A 10,608-nucleotide genomic window follows, 5' to 3' on the forward strand; every position below is an offset into this window, starting at 1 on the left:
GGGAGGGAGAGAGAGAGGGAAGGGAAGGGAAAAGGGGAAGCGGGGAGACAGAGACAGACAGAGAGACAGAGACAGACAGAGACTGGCTGACTTGTATGGTTCTAACCTGTGGTTTCTACTCTGGCTGCTAGGGTAAAAGCGGCTTGTGGCATGGATGTCCCCAGATGTCATTGTTGCAGGCTTCTCTTGGGATGGGCAGTTGCTTCCTTCTCCAGGCTTTAGATGGCAAAAAGAGTTTGTTGTAAGAGTGCCCCATGAGCAGAGACCATCTGAGCCGCCGCCGCTTCCTGCGGCAAGTATCTCCTCTCTGCCTGCTCTCATGTGGCCCTCAGTAGGGCCACAGTGATCCCCACCTCAGGTGAGGCTTTGAGGCCGGGGTGGGGGTCATCTTTGTCCACGGACAAGCAGTAGGACTGAAGTTTGAGGATTCCAACATGTCTGCCTGCTAGAGCCATAGTTTTTAGTCCCCTGGCTGCACTGCCCCATGGGAAATGTTCCAGATCATTAGACCAAAATCCAGAAAGGAAAAGGTTTAGTTCCCAATCCACACACTTGCTCTCTTGGGGAGCTCGCTTGCCTGATGCTAGTCTGAATTTGTTTCCAGAGGCTGAGCACAGTTTGGAACTGTTTCTGCAGGAAATTACCCTGGTTGGGTGGGATACACGCTGTGCTCCTCTCTCACTGTCCCCAGGGATGGTCTGAGCCTGGCTTGAACTCAGGACAAATGGCTGCCCTGCTCTGCAACACTGTCTTCGCAAAGAGAGTGGAAGACACAGTCCCGTCTTAGGGGCTTTGCCAGCTCACAGGATACATTGAGTCTGTTACCTGGCAGGGCGCAGGTCTGTTAACTGGCAGGGCGATGGTAGGGATTTTACTATGAGGCAAGGGACAGCAGGCTGACATTCCTAGTTAATCTAAGGACTGACTATGGCAGTTAGTCCAAAAGAAATGGGCCACCCACTGTCTGTTCCTCTTTGGTGCTCCAGCTGAGCAGATTACTGCCTAGTGGGTGCTGGATCATACTGACGAGACACGTGCAGACACGATCCAGGCTTTGGTGAGGCTAACAAAGCCTTCCCACACATTCCAGAAATGAAAACGAAATGCCCCATTTCCATAGGAGCAAGCACTGCTCCGTCAAATTATGAGCTCCTCGGGCCTCTAGGCTGTCTCCCCAGCCTATGAGCTGATGCGCAATTGACGACTAGCTATAAATATCAGTAGTCACTGGGGCAGAAAATAATCCAACAAGAAATGTGCCACACACCCTCCGCGTCACATAATCTATCCCAAGGCTGACATCATTCTCAGTTTATTTGTATCTGTCCCCTTTTACCAGGATGTTGAATGAAAACTTCCTGATAACCACACATGTTTTTGAAAAGCCTATTATATCATCTTTCCCTAGGCACTATTTACCTCTGGGGAGCTGAGCTGAGCTGAGCTGAGCCCAGCAGGCCATACCCTAGCAAGCAGTACCTATCAAGTCAGTAGAATGGGCATTCACTTCTGCTAGCCCCGAGTGAGGAACTGTTCAAAGGCTGGCTTGGCCCCTGGAAAATAGAAACAGGGCTAATGAAAGAACATCAGAGGCTTCAGGAGAGCCGACAACCGTCCCAGACAGCTCTAGAATCCATTCTTCTCCCTCATGCTATGTCTAAGGCCCAGAGAAGTCAGGGTACTGCCCTTGGAAGAGCCAGCATGTGATTTTTGAATCTGCACGACTACGAGGGTTATGTTCCCAACTGCTGTAGCATATACCTCCCAACATATGCAAGAACTGCCACCCAGCCTGGAACTAGAGCTGTGCTCATAGGAGACCAGATTAAGGGGCAGAGCAAAGGGAACACTACTTTCCAAAGGAGACCTGGGGAGAAGCATCCATTTGGCAACCAAGAACAGCGACTGACTGCTGGTCCTAGATGTGTGGGCCTGTTAGGGGAGGCAGCCTCTGTCAGCACTGTTTTTCTTCCCATAAAGGTGCCACCACTGCTGGGCATGCTGGGAAATGTGTGTAAATCCTGCATGCAGGAGACTAAGGCAAGAGGACTGAGAATTCCAAACCAGGTTGGACCTCACAGCAATGTCCTGCCTGAGGAGGAAGGGCTGAAATGGAAAAGAAAGAAATCATGACTGTTCCACCAATAAACACCCCTCATTTGTCCTTCCAGTTTCTACATCCTGGATTCTACAATACCAGTGAACTTCTTCCCTGTCATTGCAGAAGATAGGAACTTGACTCCGAGCAGTGAAAAGCACTAGAAACACATGATTCCATGTGGGAACCAGACGTCCACTCACAGACATGAGAGTTCAGGTCACACCACAACCTGTGAAGACGTCAATGGCAAAGTGGACCCCACATAGAGCCAAAGCCCACTGGACTTGATCGTTCCTCTTAATTCTGTCTTGGTGTTCTCAGAAGCCCACGTCCTTCCCTCTCTTTCTTCTGAAACCCCATTTCACTAAGAATGGTGTTGCCAGGGCTGGAGAGATGGCTCAGGGGTTAAGAGCACTGGTTGGTCTTCCAGGGGTCCTGAGTTCAATTCCCAGCAGCCACATGGTGGCTCACAACCATCTATACTGGGATCAATGCCCTCTTCTAGCCTGCAGGCATACATGCAGACAGAGCACTCATACATTAAAAAAATTATAGTACTATATAATTAAAGAATGGTGTTGCCAGTGTGGCCCATGGGTCACCTACATCTAAAGTTTAGACTGTTAAAATGCAGAAGCCTAGGCTTCACACTAGACCAACTAAAGGGAACACACTCTTATTTCTGTTGCTCCAAAAATATTCCTTAGAGGAGTTCCAGATTCTGCCACATGCTAAATTTGTGACTACCTGCACTGGTGTGGAGGCATCAAGTTAAGTCCTCCCAGCATGCTCCAGCAAGATGTCTTAGCAAATAGGGCACTTGTCCCCTGTGGTGGTTTGAATAAAAATGGCCTCTGTAGGCCCAGAGGGAGTGGCACTATTGGGTGTGGCCTTTTGGGGGGGAGGTGTGGCCTTGTTGGAGGAGGTGTGTCACTATGGAGTTTTGAGGTCCAAGAAACTCAAGCTTGGGCAGTGTGTCACAGTCACTTTTTGCTGCCTGTGGATCCAGATGTAGGAATCTCAGCTACCTCTCTAGCCCTCTGTCTGTTTGCACGCTGCCTTGCTTCCCACCATGACAGTAATGTACTAAACCTCTGAACTGTAAGCCAGTCCCAATTACGTTTTCCTTTATAACAGTTGCTGTGGTCATGGTGTCTCTTCACAGCAGTATAACCCTAACTAAGGCACCCCCTAACTTGGCAACCTGAGTTTATTCCCCAAAACACACATGGTAGAAAGAGAGAACAATCTTCCCCAAGCTGTTTTCTGACCTCCACACACTCTCCATGGTGTGTGTGTGTGTGTGTGTGTGTGTGTGTGTGTGTCTGTGTCTGTGTCTGTGTGTGTGTTCATGTTCACACAAACACAAGTAAGTAAATAAACAAGTAAATGTAAAGTTGAAGCAATGTAGTATGCATGATGAAATCATGGGCAGTTGCAATTGATCTGGAAGGAATTGAAGAGAGACCTAAGGGAGCCCAGAATTCTCTTAAAATCTTCCCGTGGGCCCCAGATGTTGCTGCTTTTAGCTGCCCAGTCCATTAAACATCAGAATATACCCACTGCCATACTTCATTCTTATATTTAGGAGAAAGCATTGAGCAATCTGATATTCAAGTGTGTCTTAATTAAAGGTCTTGATTTCTTGGCAATCAAGTATATTGATGTGCTAAACTCTATTACTGAAGTTGGCATGTATTTTATCAACGTTTAAGAAATTGTCAAATTTTTATCCTGCAAAGATTTTTCTTTCATCATTTGAGGCTTAAAGTTTATTTTTCTTTTTTATGTGTACATGTATGTGGTGTGTATGTGTGTGTATGCACATGTGCATGGAACCAGAGGTCAACCTTGGAGCTGTCCACCTTGTGTTTTGAGACAGAGTCTCTCACTAGGACCTAGGGCTTGCCAATTGGTAAGAGTGGCTAGCCAGAAAGCTCTATGGATCCCTTTGCCAACACTAGAACATGTTCCACCATGCCTGGCTTTTCACCTGGGTTCTGGGGCAAACTCAGGCCATTCTTCCTCTTCTTCTTCTTCTTCTTCTTCTTCTTCTTCTTCTTCTTCTTCTTCTTCTTCTTCTTCTTTTTCTCCTCCTCCTCCTCCTCCTCCTCCTCCTCCTCCTCCTCCTCCTCCTCCTCCTCCTTCTTCTTCTTCTTTTGAGACAGGGTTTCTCTGTGTAACAGCTCTAGCTGTCCTGAAACTCACTTTGTAGACCAGGCTGGCCTCAAACTCACAGAGATCCGCCTGTCAGGCCATTATTCTTACACAGCTTCACCAACCCAGTCATGTCCTCAGCCCTCAAAGTTTATTTTTTTTCATGTTCCAGATGATGGCTCATGAAAAGCCGACAAACCATCTGAGCTGTGTGTACTGTGTCTCTTGAATGGAATGTCCACCATTCTGGCTGCACAGTGAATTGTTATCCGTGACAGTGCCTAGCACAGAACAGACCTTCAGCGTCCCTTGCTATACGTTAAATGTTGCCAATGCATAGTTTCCTTCCATACACAACGCAACACAGATAGATTTCCTGCAGTATTCAGCCCCCATGTTCTCAATCAGCTTTATAGAGTGAAACATGAATTAAATTGCTGTTTTCTTTTTCAAGTCAGGGAAGTCTGTTGGTATTTCTCTTTCAATTAAAGGTGACATGTGAGAGCAGCACCACTCCACTTGGAGAAAATCAGACTTAGGGAGTTTGAGCTTGTTTTGGTAAAGCAGGACTAATGTGTATTTTAGTCTCCAAACACTTGGCTTCTAGTGATACAACAGTCTCCAGAAAGATTTAAGAAAAAGGATGGTAGCCAAGCAGTGGTAGCACACGCCTTTAATCCCAGCACTGGGGAAACAGAGGCAGGCAGATCTCTGAGAGTTCGAGGCCAGCCTGCTCTACCGAGCAAGTTCCAGGACAGCCAGAGCTGCTACATAGAGAAATTCTGTTTCAAAAAAAAACAAAAAAGGAAAAGAAAATGGGTGGTTGGTGGGGAACGGTTGAAAGGGTCAAGATAGTTAAGATTTCTTCTTGCATTTATGTAAACCTTGTACCCAAATGAACTCAGTTTTTCTCTGCTTCACTGTCTCACAAAGATGTCTGTGTTAGCCGGGAGACTAGGGAGGTAGCTCATTCAGCCAAGCATTCGTACAAGTGTGAGGACCAACTTAAATCCTAGTACTTAGGAGGCAGAGGCAAGAGGATCTCTGTGAGTTCAAGGTTAGCCTGGTCTACATAGTGAGTTCCAGGACTACCAGGAAGACACAGAGAGACTCCGTCTCAAAAAATAAGAAACAAAAATAAACAAAAAAAGAAGTGTGAGGACCTGAATTAGGTCCCCTGAATCTACATAAGAAAAATAAATCTGGGGCACAGTGTTCCACATCTGCAGTCTCAGCATTAACCAGATGACAGGGGAACACAGGCAGTATCCTGAACGCTTGGGGGCCAGCTAACAAAGGTCCAGACCAGTGAGAGATCCAATTTTTTTTTTTTTTTTTTTTTTTTTTTTGCTTTTCTAGACAGGGTTTCTCTGTAGCTTTGGAGCCTGTCCTGGAACTCACTCTGTAGACCAGGCTGTCCTCGAACTCACAGAGATCCGCCTGCCTCTGCCTCCCAAGTGCTGGGATTAAAGGCATGCGCCACCACCACCTGGCTGAGAGATCCAATCTTAAACAAAAAGGTGGAAGGTGCCCAAGACCAGCTCTGAAGTTGTTCCCTGATCTCCACATGTAGATCATGCACACATGCATCCATATTCTCTCTCTCTCTCTCTCTCTCTCTCTCTCTCTCTCTCTCTCTCGCTATATATATATATATATATATATATATATATATATATATATATATACACACACACACACACACACACACACACACACACACACACACACACACACACACAGGAGAGAGGGATCAGTCAGGGCTGTAGTCTCATTTGAGATTTGACAGGGGAAGATATCACTTCCAATCTCCTGTGATTGTGGGTGACATTTACTTCTGTTTATTGTTAGCTGTTGACCACATGAGGCTCTCCACAGATGGCAATTTGCAGTGTTTCCTAGCAAGATGGATGCTACAGTCTTGTGCAACATGAGCACATGCATGAAATCATGCATGTCCCATCACCTTTACCATATTCTATCAGTTAGCAGGTCATGGGGAAGACACACACAAGGGATGATTACGCATTGGGGTCCTGGGTCTCTCCTCCATAGAAGTCACATGCTATCTCTCATGTTTTAGCTATGAACATCTTGCACAGAGGACAACTGGGAGGTAAAGCTTCCCCAGCAAATGTAGCAGAGTGAGGTGAGAACTTGGGTGTGACCCTGTTACCCTGTCTCTCAGTGTCTTCTTATGTTAGGTGATACGTCCTTGTTAGAGTCAGAACGAATCAAGTCTTCTGTACACTCACCCTAAAGCATTCTCCATTATGTGCTCCTGGAGGAGATAAGAAAACCCTAAATATCTAAGAAACCCAAGGAAGATGCCCTCAGATACAGAGGGACTTGTGTGCAGAGTTCGGAGGAAGAAGTGTTTCCTCCCAGCTAGAGAAGCCTCATGAAGGCTGTCTGGATGAGTAATTGTGGACCATGGAAATGTGAACCAAGAACAAGGCAGAAGAAGGCATGAAAGGTCCTTGGAAGGCTAGGTATGTGACGTCTGCTCAAGGAAGCCATGGGGGCATGTGGATTAGCTCAGAGTCAGATTCCCAGGATAAAAAGCCAGGGAGTTCAAGCTACTCCTGCTAAGCAGTGGGGAGCCATGTATGATTTCTAATTGAGAAGTAGGATCAAAATAGGAAAATTCCAACTTTTTTTGATGGTTTGTAGAAGTTAATTTTAAATTTATGATTTGGTGAAACATCAATCTTACATATAATCTTCTTTCTCCAAATTTCCATCCAGTGGCCTTCTAAAGAGCCAGCCCCATGTGCTCTGCTCCGCAGGGGTCTCTGAGCTTTGAGGATAAGGGGTTCTACCTTGGTGTGAACTTACGCAGTACATTCTGTCAGGCTGACTCAACACCCTCATGGAAGAGCCCGTCACCATCTGGACACTAGCAAGCCACTTAAACAAAACAGACAACCACTAGCTTGAATTTCCGAAACGCTCTTCTTATTAATATATTAAGCATCTTTCAGTTATCCTCAGAGTTGTTTGTCACAGGGTCTTCCACATGTTTTTTTCCCTGTCAGACATTTGATCAACATCACACAAGGAATTCCAAGTTTTGAGAGGAGGGATGCTTTCCCTCAACCCAGCAGACAAAGGTTTGCAGCTTCATAATTTATAAATGAAAAGGAAGTAGAGTCCAGGTGTGGTACCCACACATATGTATTCCTGGCACCTGGGAAGCAGAGGCATGAGAGTCATAAGTTCAAAGCCAATCTGGCTCAAGCCCAGCCTGGGCTACATAAGGAGACCTTACCTCAAAAAAAAACAAGGATTGAAAGTGGATGGGGTGGGAACAGAACCATGAGGGATCAACCCTACACAAAGAACCATGGGCAGCAAAGGAATGCTCAGAGTGGGAGAGATAATCTACCCTGGGGAAGAACACACAAATGGATTATCCAATACAAAATGATCAGCCCTGAAAATGGTAAACAAGTAACACTATACAGACTGGGCAGGTTATATTTAAGAATAAATAAATATGTGTGTGTGTGTGTGTGTGTGTGTGTGTGTGTGTGTGTATGCATGCAATAACAATCAATGAAAAAAGAAGGCATAGATTTGAAAGAACACAATGATATATGGAAAGGTTTGGAAGGTGGAAAGGGAAAGGAGAAATGATGTAATTATATTATAATATCAAAAAGAAAAGAAAAAATAAAGCCAAGGGCTAAAACAATGGCTCAGTATTAGGGCCTAGTATGCATAAGACCATGGCCTCAATCCCCATTACCTCAAAATCAGGGGAGGCAAGTATAAAGTTATTTATTTGACAACCTAAATGACGTAGTTGCTTATCTGGGGAAATAAATTCTCAATTTTGTTCGAACAAGAATTAAAAAAAAAACACAGACCAGTGTTGTAGACAGAACAGTATGTCAACGTGATAGAAGACATGTGAGCCTGCTTCATCTTTAAAGTGACATCTACAAAATCTTTAAAAGCAAATGGTAAGTTAGAATCCCTTGTGAAGACAGAGGCTGGCTGCATTTTATGAATGAGAAAATGGCACACATTTATAAAATACGATATTACATGTAACTCACTGTATTCTGCCAGCATTAATTTTTTTTAGAAGAGAGTAGGGGGTGTCTAGGGGAAGAGGCCTCACTTTTATTACACGTATTATAGGTTGCTAGGACTCCTCAGGGTGGTAGAATTACTGGTGCTTTTAAAATAATAATATGTATTTCATTAGGGAGCTGGGGGCGGGGAGGGTCAGTTAGTAAAAGTACCTGATTCATAAACATGAAGACCTGAGACTGTGTCTCTAGCACCCACGTAAATCGGGCATAGTGACACGGATCTGTGCTCCAGCGTGCATAGGGATGTTGGGAGTGGACGGCATAGTACAAGCAGATTCCTAGATTCATAGAGACGAAGTCTCAGAAAAAAAGGTAGACACTGTTAAGACACCCAATGCCAACCTCTCGTCTATATATGCACACATGCACGTACACCTGCATATGCACACTGCATACACAAGTACATATACCTACATGTACACACACACACACACACACACACACACACACAAATAGCATTAAAAAGATATGATCCTCATGCTACGAAATGATCCCACTTAAGACATACAATTCAATTATTCCTATTCTCGACTTATGGTGTAACACAATCAATTTTTGAGCATTTTTATCAGCCCCTGTATTAGTCACTTTTCTTGTTGCTGTGACAAAATACCCAAAAAGAAACTCAAGGAAGGAAGAGTTCATTTTGTCTTGTAGTTCGAGGGGACATACTCCACCATAGCAGGGAAGACGTGATGGAAGAACCCTGAGGTAGTCAGTCATAGGAAGTGAGACCGACTAGAAAAATTCAAGGCTTACCTCCCATGACCCTCTTCCTGCAGTGAGGTTCTACCTCCTAAAGGTTCCACAACCTTCCCGGTCAGAGCCACCATCTGGGGACCAAGTGTTCAGACACATGAGCGTATGGGGCCATCTCACATTGAAGTCATGACACCCCCAAGTGAAATCTCAAACCTGCCAGCAGTCACTGTCCAGATCCTATCAAGCCACCCATCCCTGAGCCTAGTTAGGAGACCTGTTCGTTATTGCAACCTTGACTGGTCCATCTCTCCCTGCCTTCTCTGATCCCAAGCTCTCACACTCGTAGCCTGTGATCACTTTCCAAAGCAATTTCCCTCCCACAAGACCCTCCTTCAGCATGGCCATCAGGAATCAACGTAAGTCAAGAAGCTAAGTCATTTTTGGCAGTCAGTAAATATCCCCCCTATTAGAAAAAAAAAAAATTTCACCACAGAAGGCGTGCTATCATGAAGCAATAGGGCTAGCTGTACATTGGGTAGTTTGGGCAATGGGCATGCCAGAAACGCAGAGGAATCCATGTGGTTTGTTAGTGAGCAAAGTACTTCATTCCTATAAAGCTTCCAAACTGGGGCATCACAGTCTGCCACGTGACTGAGCTAGAGATCCAGCCACTGTTGGTATCCAGTACAGAATCCTCTGACCAAAGGCTGGAGTGGCCTCCTTGTTGATAATCTCCCCTCAAAAATCAGTAAATGAAAACTGCTCAGGTAAGCCACGCGTTGATGTTACAGGCTTTCTGGAGGCATCTTCAGAGATGCTGAGAAGGCAGTGTAGTGTGCTGCCCCCAGATCCCTTCCAGAGTCCCCTTGAGGAGGAATTTATCCGCCACTGCATTCCCGCTCCCTTCCTTGGCATTTATTGGCTTTTTGATGAATGTTAGAGCAATTTTTCTGTCAACAGCTTCTCATTAGAGGCCTGGCAGTGTTCATTCTGGCCATTATTTTGCTCAGTATCGCGCCTGGTCACTGCGAGGAGAAGAGGTCCCACTTAGAAGCTATCCATCTTCTCAGCAGCGAAGGCTCCAATAACCCACTCCCCCCCCCCCCCCCCCCCCCCCCCCCCGCTGCGGTGACGGCTGCCCTGGAGCATGCACAGGGAATTGAGACAAACAGCCAGGCTGCCATGAATCGCACATGCTCCAGGACTTTGCCTCTGCTCCCCTTTAAAGACTGATTACAGCTTTGAATCTGTTTCTTTTAAAATAAATTATGGGGACCTTGGTGAAAATAATCGCCAGACCTTCCTTGTGAGGGGTGATATGATCTTATAGAAGACGAGGAGTCTACCTTGGAGAAGTCTAGAAAGCTAGCAGGAATTGGGAAAGAGTGTCCAGTGTCCCTAACAGGCTGTTTATTTAAGCTCTCAAATGCACTGTCTTAAAATAATTGTGATGTAGAAAAGCATCTGAAGGCCTTCCTGGCATTTCTGCCATTCATAAGCATCAATATCTACTGTAATATGCTTCTTCCACCATCCCTACCAGCA

The sequence above is a fragment of the Peromyscus eremicus genome, chromosome 5, assembly GCF_949786415.1.
Source record: "Peromyscus eremicus chromosome 5, PerEre_H2_v1, whole genome shotgun sequence".
Classification (NCBI taxonomy): Eukaryota; Metazoa; Chordata; class Mammalia; order Rodentia; family Cricetidae; genus Peromyscus; species Peromyscus eremicus.